Source organism: Procambarus clarkii, chromosome 1, assembly GCF_040958095.1.
Source record: "Procambarus clarkii isolate CNS0578487 chromosome 1, FALCON_Pclarkii_2.0, whole genome shotgun sequence".
In the NCBI taxonomy this organism is placed as follows: domain Eukaryota; kingdom Metazoa; phylum Arthropoda; class Malacostraca; order Decapoda; family Cambaridae; genus Procambarus; species Procambarus clarkii.
This window is the reverse complement of record NC_091150.1, coordinates 3,399,853-3,410,980: the sequence shown is the minus strand read 5'-3', so window position 1 is coordinate 3,410,980 and position 11,128 is coordinate 3,399,853. Positions and strand designations below refer to the sequence as shown.

Below are 11,128 nucleotides of genomic sequence, written 5' to 3'. Positions count from 1 at the left end.
TAGTTAGAAACAGTTGATTGACAGTTGAGAGACGAGCCAAAAAAACAGAGCTCAACCCCTGCAAGCATAACTAGGTGAATACATACACACACACACACACACACACACACACACACACACACACACACACACACACACACACACACACACACACACACACACACACACACACACACACACACACACACACACACACACACACACACACACACACACACACACACACACACACACACACACACACACACACACACACACACACACACACATACATGTAGATATGCTCAAACGTAGATGTGATAGAGCCCAGTAGGCTCAGGAATCTGTACATTAGTTGATTGACGGTTGAGAAGCAGGACCAAAGAGCCAGAGCCCAATCCCTGCAAGCTCAACTAAGTGATCACATCTAGGTGAATACACACACACACACCCACTCCAGAGACTACATTACAGGCACCATGACGATGGGAGGCCCAAGAGTAGTAGTAGCGGTGATATATAACCCTCCACCAAACGACAGAAGACCCAGGCAAGAGTATGACAAGAACATAATGGCAGTCAACACTATAACTGAGAGGGCAGTAACTGCTGCCTGTAGAAACCGATCCTAACTGCTCATCATGGGGGACTTTAATCACGGAAGGATAGATTGGGAGAACAAGGAGCCATACGGAGGTGAAGACACATAGAGAGCTAAACTATTGTATTTGGCGCCAAAACGTTTTAAGCCAGCAGTTCAGGGGACCCACAAGAAAGAGAGGGAACGATAATCAGCGAGACTCGACCTAGTCTTCACTCTGAACGACTCCGGCTTAAGAGAATCAGTTTCGAGGCCTCAGTAGGAATGAGCGACCACAGAATAATCACGTTTGAGTATTTGGTCGAAGAATGGTTAATGTACTCATGGAAGGGACCTGAAAACAAAAGGCTGGCATTCCGAGAGGGAAACTATGAGGAGATAAGAAAACTTCTAACAGATTTAACATGAGAAAGCTCAGGGGAAAGACGGGCCAAGACATGATGGACTACACCATGAAGAAGTTTAAGGAGACAGCAGACAAGTTTGCCCCGGTCCGAGAGGAAAAAAACGAAATGCAGATGAGAATCCCATGGTTTAATCAGAGATGTAAGCTAGGAGGGCAACAAAATACAAAGGGTGTGGAGAAACTATAGAAATAACTGGACACTTTAGAGCAGAGAAAGATATCAGAGTGCCAGAGGGGAGAGGGAGAGTCAGGGAGGTCAGGGAGAGGGGAGATATGTGTCAGAGGGGAGGGAGAGTCAGGGAGAGGGAGATATGTCAGGGAGAGGAGAGAGGCAGAAGGGCAATACGAAATGACATAGCAAGCAAGGCAAAGACTCAACCTAAATTGCTGCACAGCCACATCAGGAGAAAAACAACAGTGTAGGAACAGGTAATTAAATTGAGGAAGCGGGCTGGCAGATTCACTACAAACGACAAGGAAGTGTGCGATGTTTACCAGTTGATTGATCGCATGTTGAAAATTATGCTTTGCTCAAGAATCAAGAAAGACATTACTTGCATTAAATACTCGCATCCCGGGTTCGAATCCCTGACAGGCTCTGATAATTTTCAATAAACATATTTCATTCTAAAAAGATGATTTAAATAACGTAACTAAACTCAAATATCCACGGCCTGTTGGTCTAGTGGTATGATTCCTGCTTTGGGTGCAGGAGGTCCCGGGTTCAACTCCCGGACAGGCCCTCAATATTTTCCTTCCTGAGCAAGTTAATTATACTGTAAAATTAATTGCTTACATTTTCCCAACATTAAGAAATGCACTATTAAACATAGGAGACACCATAAGACTTAATTTTAAGTAGCAAATCAGTATGATGCATATAATTTAAAATGTAACTAATTCTGGAATATAGTGAACGAAATTTGCAGATCCTCAACATTTACATAAAGAGATTCAGGAGAAAGCCAGGCAGGAAGTGGCGGACCAGCCGGGTTATAATGGATACGAGGGCCTGCAGGCAGCTCCAAGCAACAGCCTTGATTGACAAAGTAATCACACGACGAGCCTGGCCCCAGACCGGGTTTTGGGGCAGTAGACTTTCCAGAACCTTCTTCAGGTATACTCTGGGTATATTGTACGCCAGGTATACTAAGAGTATACGCCTGGTATACCGCAGGTAACCAGGATCAAATCCATCTGAACACACACGAGGTTCTAAACCTCTTCATTACTAAACAAACTCTTGACTGGTAAATACTTTAGTGGTTCACTTGTTGCAACGTCGACCGTGTCTATCTGCGTCGACCGTGTCTATTTGCGTCGACGTCGACCGTGTCTATCTGCGTCGACCGTGTATATTTGCGTCGACGTCGACCGTGTCTATCTGCGTCGACAGTGTCTATCTGCGTCGACGTTGAATTTGTCTACCAGCGTCGACGTTGACCATGTCTACCAGCGTTGACTTTGACCATGTCTACCAGCGTTGACGTTGACCATGTCTACCAGCGTCGACGTTGAATATGTATACCAGCGTTGACGATGACCATGTCTACCAGCGTTGACGTTGAATATGTCTACCTGCGTCGACGTTGACCACGTCTACCTATCTGTGTGTCATCATTACACTTCCGAGTAATGATGACACACAGGGTGGCGGCGTCGATTCTCACAAGGACCTTAGACAGCACGTGGTTACAAGGGAGACATGCAGGGATATACCAGGTGGTTGGTGCGACGTATCATACAGCACGGGGTCGCCCGTAGCGTTAACACAGCTGGGTGGCGAGTGAGGGTTCACACACACAAGGGAGGAATTGGCCCGCGCTGAGCACTGGGTGGCGGTGCACGGTGGTGGTGGCACACGGTGGTGGTGGCACACGGTGTTGGTGACACACGGTGTTGGTGGCACACGGTGTTGGTAGCACACGGTGTTGGTGGCACACTGTGTTGGTGGCACACTGTGTTGGTGGCACACTGTGTTGGTGGCACACGGTGTTGGTGGCACACTGTGTTGGTGGCACACTGTGTTGGTGGCACACGGTGGTGGTGGCACACGGTGTTGGTGGCACACGGTGGTGGTGGCACACGGTGTTGGTGGCACACGGTGTTGGTGGCACACTGTGTTAGTGGCACACGGTGGTGGTGGCACACGGTGTTGGTGGCACACGGTGTTGGTGGCACACGGTGTTGGTGGCACACGGTGTTGGTGGCACACGGTGTTGGTGGCACACGGTGTTGGTGGCACACGGTGTTGGTGGCATACGGTGTTGGTGGCACACGGTGTTGGTGGCACACGGTGTTGGTGGCACACGGTGTTTCACGGTGTTGAAAGAAGACAGATCAGCAGCGAACAGTTGCAAGTATTAAAACACGCAAGTAGTGTACCCCCGCGAGATCATTTGAGGTCATTCAGATTGTGATATATTTTATCAAACTAACAGAAGTAAGTCTAAGTCTCATAACTTGCGGATTATGTATAATTGCTGGTTTTTAGAAACGAAGACGTTAGAGGGAGAGTACAAGGAGATCTAGATGCGCTCAAGCGGTGGTCGGACAGATGATCACTTTCCTTTAACACTGACAATGCAATGCACTAAACATAGGTGAGACGAGGAAAAGGCGCATGCAATAGTAGATAAGAAAGCTACTTCTTGATTCTGTTAACACAACAAGGTAAAGACTGCTAGGATGGTACACGCGCACATGGACAGATAATTTACAGCAAAGTTGTGAGAAACGTTTAGGTGACCAAAGGCAACGATGTAGGCAACGCAGTGTCCCGGACTTACTAATGTTCCACTGTCACATCCATATCGATTTGAACTCCAATTTTCACTTTAGAGTTACACACAGAGATCACACTAACGTGATGCATCAAATGAACAAATCCACAAGGGCCGCGACGAGGATTCTAACCTGCGTCCAGGAGCATCCCAGACACTACCTTAATCAACTGAGCTACGACAGGGTAAAAGAGTTGGAACCGAAGTTCTACTGAACTTACTGGATCCCGTAGCCTCTGCGAGGCACAAACCAGGGTTTTACACAACTCCTCCCTGCACCCGAGCTATGCCAATAGGCCGTTCTCCCTCTTCGCCCTTACATCATTACACACAGAGTGTGTAATAATGTAAGGGCGAAGAGGAAGAACGACCTATTAACATAGCTCGAGTGCAGGAGGGATTTGTGTAAAACCCTGGTTTGTGCCTCAGAGAGGCTACGGGTTCCAGTAAGTTCAGTAGAACTTCGGTTTTAACTCTTTTACCCTGTCGTAGCTCAGTCGATTAAGGCAGTGTCTGGGATGCTCCTGGACGCAGGTTCGAATCCTCGTCACGGCCCTTGTGGATTTGGTCACTTTAGACTGTACAATAATTAACAATATTCCTTCAAAATTAATACTCACATCTAAATAATAACAGAAAAAAGAAAAACATTTATAACGTGAACAGTAAAAGATGACGTCCTTTTTCATATGGGTTGAACTCCGGACTGTAAGGCCGCGGAGGACGCTCCCACAGCTGGGCTACGACGGCTTCTGATTACTCTTTCATGAACACAGATCTTATCTTGCATAAACACCAAGAATCTGATAAGCAAAATGAAATCTAGTGTGTTGCTGCTTTTGTGTGGGTTAGTGAGTTACCAAATAAATAAATTAGTAAACCGTAAATGAATAACATTTGTTGAATTGTTAATATTCATGAACATTGGAAAGTGTTTGAATCTTTGAAAGTGACGTAAATAATGTCAATATTTGTATGGTCCAGGCATAATTAGCACACACACACACACACACACACACACACACACACACACACACACACACACACACACACACACACACACACACACACACACACACACACACACACACACACACACACACACACACACACACACACACACACACACACACACACACACACACACACACACACACACACACACACAGAAGAGAGGCAGAAAGACAATACGAAAATGACATCGCAAGCAGGGCAAAGACTCAGCCTAAATTGCTGCATAGCCACATCAGGAGAAAAACAACAGTAAAGGAACAGGTTATGACATTAAGGATAGGGGCAGAAGGATTCACTACAAACGACAAGGAAGTGTGTGAGGAACTGAATAAGAAGTTCCAAGAGGTCTTCACCTTAGAGCACGGAGAAATCCCATAGGTAAGAGAGGGAATAGCTAACCAGGAACCACTGGAAGAGTTTGAGATTACCAGCGGGGAAGTAAGGAAGTGTTTACTAGAGTTGGATGTGACAAAGGCTATAGGCCCAGATGGAATCTCCCCTTGGATACTAAAGGAAGGAGCAGAAGAACTGTGCCTCTCACTCTCCATAGTGTATAACAAATCACTGGCAACAGGGTAACTGCCAGAAATTTGGAAAGCAGCTAACGTAGTCCCGATATACAAGACAGGAGGCACTGAATTACAGGCCAGTGTCCCTAACCTGCATACCATGCAAGATGATGGAGAAGATTGTGCGAAGAAAGCTAGTGGAGCACCTGGAGCAAAAGAACTTTGTAACACAGCATCAACATGGATTCAGGGATGGCAGGTCCTGCCTCACAGGGTTACTTGAATTCTACGACCAGGCAACAAATATAAGGCAAGAAAGAGAACGGTGGGCAGACTGCATATTTTTGGATTGTCAGAAAGCCTTTGATACAGTGCCACACAAGAGGCTAGTGAAAAAGTTGGAGATGCAGGCTGGAGTGAAAGGGAAGGTACTCCGTTGGATACAGGAGTACTTAAGCAACAGGAGACAACGAGTCAGTGTGAGGGGTGAGGTCTCAGATTGGCGAGACGTTACGAGTGGAGTCTCGCAGGGGTCAGTCCTTGGACCTATACTGTTTCTGATATATGTAAATGATCTCCCAGAGGGTATAGAATCGTTTCTCTCAATGTTTGCCGATGATGCAAAAATTATGAGGAGGATTGAAACTGAGGACGATAGTAGGAGGCTACAAGATGACCTAGACAGACTGTGTGAATGGTCCAATAAATGGCTGTTGAAGTTCAGCCCGAGTAAATGCAAAGTAATGAAACAAGGCAGTGGAAATAGGAGGCCAGACACAGGATACAGAATAGGAGGTGAAGTACTTAATGAAACGAACAGAGAGAAAGATCTAGGAGTTGATATCACACCAAACCTGTCTCCTGAAGCCCACATAAAAAGAACAACGTCTGCGGCATATGCGAGGCTGGCTAACATCAGAACAGCGTTCAGGAACCTGTGTAAGGAATCATTCAGAATCTTGTACACCACATATGTAAGACCAATCCTGGAGTATGCGACCCCAGCATGGAGCCCGTACCTTGTCAAGCACAAGACGAAGCTGGAAAAAGTCCAAAGGTATGCCACTAGACTAGTCCCAGAACTAAGAGGCATGAGTTACGAGGAAAGGCTGCGGGAAATGCACCTTACGACAATGGAAGACAGAAGAGTAAGGGGAGACATGATCACAACCTACAAAATCCTAAGAGGAATCTACCGGGTAAACAAGGATGGACTATTAAACACTGGTGGGACGCGAACAAGGGGACACAGGTAGAAACTGAGTACCCACATGAGCCACAGAGACATTAGAAGGAACTTTTTCAATGTCAGAGTAGTTAACGGATGGAATGCATTAGGCAGTGATGTGGTGGAGGCTGACTCCATACACAGTTTTAAATGTAGATATGATAGAGCCCAGTAGGCTCAGGAATCTGTACACCAGTTGATTGACAGTTGAGAGGCGGGACCAAAGAGCCAAAGCTCAACCCTTGCAAGCACAAATAGGTGAGTACTCACTGTTATGATCTCAGCCTGTTGGAGAAACGAGTCTCCCCTTCGAGAGTTATTCAGCAAGCCTGACCTAACCAGAAGGTCTAAGAAATATAGAGGCGATAACACAGATGTAAAATGGTTTGTTGGATTCAATGAACAGTTTAAGATTATGGGCAGTGAAGAAGAAAACAGATAAATGACTGGGTATGAGATGTGGACATTTTGTTGGAGGCGTGAGGCTCGCTTCTGGAGGGCTTTGACCTCACTTGAGGCCAGACATCGCAGGGGGAAAGCCACGCTCCGTTGAGCTCCCGTCAGAAAGGAACCCCTAGTGATATATCTCGAAGAGAAGAGAAGTGTGCAGACGTACCAGCTGTGGAATCGAGCTGGGGATGTGTGGTCTCAAGTCCTGGGCGATGAGGAGTGTTAATTAAACCGCCCAGAGGCATTATTGTGGGCCATGGAAGCGCCCTGACCAAGCTCTGTCAGAGGGATAGCGCCCTCGACGAGACAATCTGTGGTAAGCACGATTTAAGCCAGTTCATAGTGATTGCTTGTAGTTGGTCGTGTGCCCAGCGACAGTAGCAATGTTTATTGATAAGTTAGACATGTTTTAATAAGGCAGAAGGCCTGAAATAAGAGAGTGGAGAAGGAGGAACACGGAGCGACTTCCGTCTCCTCTGAGCGCTGGCAGGCAACTGAGGGAGCCCTGCTCCTGACGGCGGAGGACCCTCCCAGCGTGGGTGAGGACCGCCGCCGGGCAAGGTGGAGTATGGACCCGCCCAATGGGGGAGTCCACTCTCACTGTATGTAGAGGACAGATAGAGGTTTGAGGCAAACATATTGTGTGATTATTTTTGTTTATGTGTTAAAGGGGAAACATTTTTATTGGAGGTCGATGGGTTGCAGGTTTGTCTTTGGGGAAGAAGTTGCTGAGAACTTCGAAGCCAGCACAGATGAAGTAGCTGATGAGACTCCAAGGTAGTGGAGGAGAGGACCTCGAGCTGTGAGGAGAAGCAGTGAAGAGGAGTGTCACGTGCTTCTGTAGAGGTGGTGAAGCACCATAGTTGTTCGAGGAAACTTCATGGTGTAGCAGCCAAGAGAGCTGTGGAGGACCCTAGCAGAAGGGTGAAGCACCGTAGTTGCTCAAGGAAACTTCATGGTAGCAGCCTGGAGGAGCTGCAGAGGATCCTGGTAGTTAAGCCCAGAAGAACCTGAAGATATCAGGATAGTGAACTTCCAGAGGTGGAAGGGAAGTTCTGGTGGATTACTTGTAGGGAGTTGATAGTGTTTGGTTGTCATTAGCGTGCAAGACGCAGTGAGAGGTGAGTGACTGTTTGCATTCTTATGTCAAGGAGTGTTTTACACTGAAGTTTAGAGTTACAGTCGTAGGCTGGATTACCTACAGATGTATGCGTTCTAGGACTGATAGGGTGATCAATTGATCATTGCGGTGTATCAAGGAACATTTATGCTGATATATGTTATTGCATTCACATGCTGATTTTCATTGTACACATTTATATATATATATATATATATATATATATATATATATATATATATATATATATATATATATATATATATATATATATATATATATATATATCACGAAAATAAACACGTGATTAAGAATGTGACAATGTCAGACCACGGAGGAAAAAATGAAACAGGAATTTCCTTAAGTACTTTCGTATATTAAATACATCTTTAGAAGGACCTTCTGAAGATGTACTTAATATACGAAAGTACTTAAGGAAATTCCTGTTTCATTTTTTCCTCCGTGGTCTGACATTGTCATATATATATATATTTCTCTTGTTGATAGTGCAACAGTGTATGTAGACTTGATCTACTTGAGGAGGTTGATAGGATCAGGTGGTGAATCAGAAGATAGGATACCGCTTGGTAAACTGATAATAGAGTTCTGATGGTGTTGGAGAGCAACCTGATTGTAATAGTATAGAATGTAGGATTCATTATTATTATGTGTGTGTATGTATTGTGTATGTGCTCTGTCTAGTAAATGTATTCCAATTTGCTGGTGTTTGCCCTTGTCCTAGTGAGGCTTCCCATGAAATAGCACAGAAGAAGAGAGAGAGAGAGAAAGAACCAGGAACCACTGCTGTGGACAGGGTAGAAGGTAATACTAATAAGTCAAAAGGGGATTGAGGAGATCATATCACCTAAGGAGAGAGTGGGGAGTCACAGCGGCTCGAGTGGGTGTGTGCATGTGGCAACGAGGCTAAGTATTGGAGCCGCATCCCCTAAACGTGTGACGTTGAGCCCCTCTCCAAGAGCCAGAAGCGCCCAGGGTGATCTCCTGGTAAAGTATAAACACTACCGAGTTGTGGGTTGGGTTGTCCGTAGAGAAGGATCAACACGACACCACCAACCAACCCACAAACTATAATAACACACACACACATACACTGACATAAGTAGTCATTCAGACATTTACATGTGCTTGCAGGTGCTGATTTAATGTGTACTTCAATAGAAAGTTACAAATTTATTCAGATTTTCAAAAGGTTTAACGACACAGATGAAGTTGTAAAACACATTGAATCTAGCTTTACTATAACATTCGGACCATAAGCACTCATCCAGCGCTTTACTGTAACCAACATTAGATTCATAAACTCTCATCCATCCGTTATTCTAAGCAACACGTGAGTCATAAATACTCATCCACCACCTTACTTTAAGCAACATTTCAGTCATAAATACTCACCCACCACCACAATTTCATGAAACATGAAAGGAAGTTACATGAAATTAAGCGAGTATCTGAGAAGTGTGCAATGGGAAGAGGATCTTATAGGGAAGACGGACCATGAAATGAAATGGACCAAATAAAACTGAGGTGGAAAGAGTCAGAAGAGAGATTCATACCACCATTAAGGGAAAAAAGTAGGAGAACATATAATAACTCGTGGGTCAATAAACAGTGCCAGGAAGCAAAAGCAACAAGCAGGAGGGAGTGAAGGAAATTAAGAAGGCAAAGTACAGAGGTAAACTGGAATAGATGCAATTAGCCAAGAATGACTTCATAAACACATGAAGATTGGCAGAAAGAAACTATGAAAATAATATTGCCTCCAAAGCAAAGAGCCAACCGTAACTCCACCATAGACATATAAGAAGGAAAATGACAGTGACCAGGTTACGAAAAAGGGGAGGCCAGTATACAGAAAATGATAAAAGAAATTTGTGAGGAGTTGAATGCCAGCTTCCATGGAGTGTTCACTATTGAGCCTGAACAGCTCCCAGAGCTAGATTGGGAAGATTGGGATTGAGAAACTACTACATATTGAGGTAACAGCAAAGGAAGTAAGAATACAGCTAGCATCAACTAAAGCAATTGGGCCAGATTGAATATCACCATTGATGTATAGAGAAGCAGCACAGGCCCTCAGCATACCTCTAGGACCCATCTATAATGAGTCACTTACACAGGGGGAAGTGCCATACCGCTGGAAGATGGCAAATGCGGAGCCAATGCACAAGAAAGGACATAGAGGAGAGGCACTTAACTACGGACCAGTGTCACTCAAGCATCTCTTGCAAAGTACTTGAAAGAATAATAATATTAGGGCTAGTTGCACACCTAAAAAGAATCAGGTTTGTAACTAAACAACAACAACGGCTTTAGAGCAGGGAAATCATGCCTGACAAAATTCCTGGAGTTTAATGACAATGTAACGAAAATAAGGCAAGACAGAGAACGATGGGCAGATTGCGTATTTCTGGACTGCCAAAAAGCCTTTGATAAAGTACCACACAGAAGGCCATTATTCAAACTTGAGAGGCAGGCGGGAGTAAACGGAAACGCACTATGATGGGTAGGGAATTACCTGACAGACAGGTGTCAGAGAGTTACAGTGAGGGGAGAGGAGACGGACTGGTGTAGAGTAACAAGCGGGGTGCGTCAAGGATCGGTGCTGGGTCCCATACTATTCCTCATTTATGTAAATGACTTGACTGCAAGAGTCGAGTCTATTATGTAATTGTTTGCAGATGATGCAAAACTAATGAGGAGGGTTCAGACAGATGAAGATTGTAATATTCTCAAGGATAACTTGAACAGGTTGCATAGCTTATCCGACAAATGGTTGCTAGAGTTTAACACTAACAAGTGCAAGGTGATGGAAATAGGGACAGGAGCCAGGAGACCAAAACAACCAATATACGATGAAGGGAAAATACCTTCCTATTACTCTAGAGAAAGAAACCTGGGAGTGGACATAATACCAAACCTAACTCCAGAGGCACATGTGTACTGTGCCGTAATAAAATAACGTAGCCACATACTCTACTCTGGCCAAAGTCAGAATATCCTTCAGAAACCTGAATAAT

The 11,128-nt window shown here is 44.9% G+C and overlaps 1 non-coding gene across 1 annotated transcript; it reads left to right on the top strand.

Annotated features, from left to right (window-relative positions):
* Positions 1-1,657: 1,657 nt before the first annotated feature.
* Positions 1,658-1,729, top strand: TRNAP-UGG (transfer RNA proline (anticodon UGG)). The gene has a single exon. It is a non-coding gene; the product is annotated as a tRNA-Pro (tRNA).
* The last annotated feature ends 9,399 nt before the right edge of the window (positions 1,730-11,128 follow it).